General features: G+C 35.0%; 1 pseudogene; it reads right to left on the bottom strand.

Moving 5' to 3' along the window:
* Positions 1-2,245: 2,245 nt before the first annotated feature.
* On the bottom strand, positions 2,246-3,207 carry LOC116659138 (annotated as a pseudogene).
* Positions 3,208-4,291: the final 1,084 nt, after the last annotated feature.

Below are 4,291 nucleotides of genomic sequence, written 5' to 3' on the forward strand. Positions count from 1 at the left end.
GATCAAAAGGCACATGAAAAAATGCTCAGTATCACTAATTATCAGAGAAATGCAAATCAAAACTACAATGAGATATCACCTCACACCAGTCAGAATGGCCGTCATTCAAAAATCCACAAATGACAAATGCTGGAGAGGCTGTGGAGAAAAGGGAACCCTCCTACACTGCTGGTGGGAGTGCAGTTTGGTGCAGCCACTGTGGAAAACAGTGTGGAGATTCCTCAAAAGACTAGGAATAGACTTACGGTATGACCCAGGAATCCCACTCCTGGGCTTGTATCCAGAAGGAACCCTACTTCAGGATGACACCTGCACCCCAGTGTTCATAGCAGCACTATTTACAATAGTCAAGACATGGAAACAGCCTAAATGTCCATCAACAGATAACTGGATAAAGAAAAATTGGTATATTTATACAATGGAATACTACTCAGCCATAAAAACCAACAACATAACGCCATTTGCAGCAACATGGATGCTCCTGGAGAATGTCATTCTAAGTGAAGTAAGCCAGAAAGAGAAAGAAAACTATCATATGAGATCACTCATATGTGGAATCTAAAAAACAAAAACAAAAACAAAAACAAACAAAGCATAAATACAAAACAGAAACAGACTCATAGACATAGAATACAAACTTGTGGTTGTCAAGGGGGCGGGGGGTGGGAAGAGATAGATGGGATTTTAAAATTGTAGAATAGATAAACAAGATTATGCTGTATAGCACAGGGAAATATACACAAGATCTTATGGTAGCTCACAGAGAAAAAAATGTGACAATGAATATATATGTTCATGCATAACTGAAAAATTGTGCTCTACACTGGAATTTGACACAATATTGTAAAATGCTTATAAATCAATAAAAAAGTTTAAAAAATTAAAAATAAAAATAAAAAAATAAAATTAATAGACTTAGATATAAAAAAAAATTTTTAATATTTAGAATTCTCTAACATATTCCAGAAAAATAAATCAAAATATAAACATGATGCAATTCTCCTTTGGATTTTTCCTCTGCTTAAGTGGCATCATATAACAGAAAATTGTTTCAAAACACTTGTTTATACTTGCTATAGCCACAGAAATATATAATATTAAAAATATGAAAAAGCAAGGTCAAGAGAACTGTGGGCACTGTGCATAGGGAAAAAAATACATGAATTTCTCTATTCCTAAGAATTTCTAAAACCTACTTTCCTAATTTCAAGGACAAATTCACTCAAAAGAGGAAAAATAAACAGGTCAGCTCCACATTTACAGCTTTACTGATAGGGTATAGCCATTATGCCAAAATTCAGCCATCTATATAACAACCTCATTTCCCATCTAAAGTTAATGAGAATATATTTTACTTCAAATAGGACATAGTGTCAAAGTGCCAGGAATTGAAAAATAACCTTAAAGTCTTCATTCCACACTTCAAATATCAAAAAAGCAATAATTCCCCAAATCAGGAAAGCATAATGAAATAACTACACAGGAAAAAAGTGGATATTAAGTCATTTCAGTCTTTCTTAATATTGTATAGTGAAAACTGATGTATTTATAACTTTAGCATACTTCATACAGTCATTATTCATCAAAAATAGATAAATGTTCACAAAGAATATTTAACTTAAATTTCATAGTTGCTTCTAAAGTGGCACTTGAAAGATTGACCTGTATAAGGAAATAAGAGTCTTGTCAAATAGAACACAAACCTGTGGGTACCAGGGGGAAAACGGGCTGGGAAGGGATAAATAGGAAGTTTGGAATTTGTAGATACTAGCTACTATATATAAAATAGATAAACAGCAAGGTCCTGCCATATAGCGCAGGGAACTGTGTGCAATATCTTGTTATAGCCTATAATGAAAAAGTCTGAAAAGGGATATATACATATGTACAACTGAATCACTATACTGTACACCAGAAATTAACACAATATTTTAAACTGACTATACTTAAATTAAAAAAAAATTTTTTAAGTCATCAAAAGAGATAGTAAACTAAAAATATAAAATATACCACAATGTTTAAAACCTCATAGTATTCCATAGGAAAATCAATGAAGATAACTTAATTTTTCTGGGAGGGAAAAGTATGCAGTGTTACAAATTTAAAGTGTAAATTTAAATAAGAATTCAATAAGGAATGCATTTATTGAATTGCCTTGCATTGCCACATAATGACCATCATCTATTTGTGGAAAAACAATAAAAATGATATACTTTTTGAATATGTGTACATCAAAACCAAAAGGTTAATTTTTACTTTTTCCTTTATGAGCAACTTTGGATGCATTTTTAGGTTTTGGTTCCCAGAGGGAACTGGATGTTCCTTAGGGTTAATTCCCTGAGTTGCCAAATAAATCCCAAACATTGAAGTTAATGTGTAAGCAGAAATTAAATCCACTTTTGCTTGATCAAGTGGGTCCAACTTCTGCAACAATTCGTTGCTAGAAACACACATGGTCTTCAGCATCTCACCCACAGCATCAATGGAATTCTCAAATGTTGATAAATACTCATGAATTTCTACTGGATAGTCTTCATTCATTTCTTTGTCTGCAACTATGACCAACTCACAGGCCTTCCACCCCTGCCTCCCAGAAAGCAGCTGGTGGCAATGACATCAAACTGTTTCAAAATTCTTTTAAATGTTTAGGAAAGTTTACTTCACATAGAATTCATTGTTATTGTGTGTCCTTCCCCAGTTGCCCCCAGCAAAGATCAAAGGGATAGACCGGATGGTTAAGCTCTTTTATTCATCACTCTGCCAGCCTAATACTAAACAGAAGCTTAACATGATTTGACTCTTTTTTCCCGTATTCATTCAAGCCTAGGACCAGGATGAGACAAAGAACCTATAGATGGAAAATGTAGGGTACTTACTCTTGGGAGAGTATAGCTCAGTGGCAGACTGCATGCTTAACATGCACAAGGTCCTGGGTTCAATCCCCAGTATCTCCATTTTAAATAAACCTAATTACCTACCCCCTTAAAAGAATTTTTTTTAAAGAAAATACTCACTCAGTGAAATTGCCAGGTCAAAGGATAAGTATATTTTTTGATTCTGCTATATTCTTTATAGGCAATACTGCCTTTCAAAGACAGAGTACCAATTTATCATGGCACCAAAAAAATCAATGAGACTGATTTGATTTTGAAAAATCAAAAACATCAATCATCCATTTTACAAAACCTTGTCAAGACTGGACGTCATCTCTATGGGGCGGGGAGGAGATCACTGTATCAGATTATAGCTGGTATCTCGAGAGTCTTTCGATGGTATCAGCTAACCTATTGAACATTGAAATGGACTGTTACCAATGACTCCTTAGTGATTTTGGTAGATGAGCCTATTTTTCTAACTTTAGGGGTGAGGAAACCAAAGCTTAGATTTTTTTGACCTTCAGAGGCCACACAGCTAACAAGTTTCATGGTGGGATTTTATCCCCTATCAGCTCAGCTACAAACCATGGCTCTTTTTACTACATCACATCCAATTTCTTTATACCATTTTTTTTTAAGTTTTGTATTTCTTCCTTCTGAAATACTTGTTCATAGCCTTTTGATTACTGATTCCGTAATTGAAGCCTTTCAGAAATGAGAGTGGCCAGGCTTCTCACTCCCTCCAAGATCATTTGGAATAGCAGGGTTTTTCCACTAGAGCCAGGCTGGCGTTAGACTGTGCGTGAGAACGTGAGGCTGGATATGGTGCAGTGAGGTCAGAAGTAAGTGTACAGGTTACAGTCCCGTTTCAGCCAATTCCTAGCTGCCACCTTGTAGCCTCTTAACATTGCTGTGACTCAGTTTCCTTGCCAGTTAAGCGGGGGTGAGAATCATACCTACCCCACAGAATTGTGGGGAGAATTCAATACAGTAATACATGGAAAGCATTTACTGCAGTGCCTAACACATAGAAGGCATTTAATCAATGCTAAGGAGAACAAACAAAGGAGTCCAAAGAGACAGAAGGAAAAAAGAAGAGCATCTGACTAGGTACGGAATTCCAGATAGTCTATTTTCTCCCAAACACTACCTACAAACTCCTCAATTTTAAAATGGCAATAAATGCACACTAAATCTTCTTTGTTTATTGTATTAAAGGGAAAAAGTAAAATTTAAAAATTGGTCAGCTCTGCCAGCATGTAAAAACCAATCAAATTATATAATGAAACATCTTTTTTTCACCCCTAAAAAGATACAAGAGTGTACTTAACACAACAAAAAAGAAGGAACACCCACTTTGGCAAGGAAATACTTTCATTTTCAAGATAACAAAAACATATCTTGAAAACTGTTCT

The sequence above is a fragment of the Camelus ferus genome, chromosome 2 (assembly GCF_009834535.1).
Source record: "Camelus ferus isolate YT-003-E chromosome 2, BCGSAC_Cfer_1.0, whole genome shotgun sequence".
Classification (NCBI taxonomy): Eukaryota; Metazoa; Chordata; class Mammalia; order Artiodactyla; family Camelidae; genus Camelus; species Camelus ferus.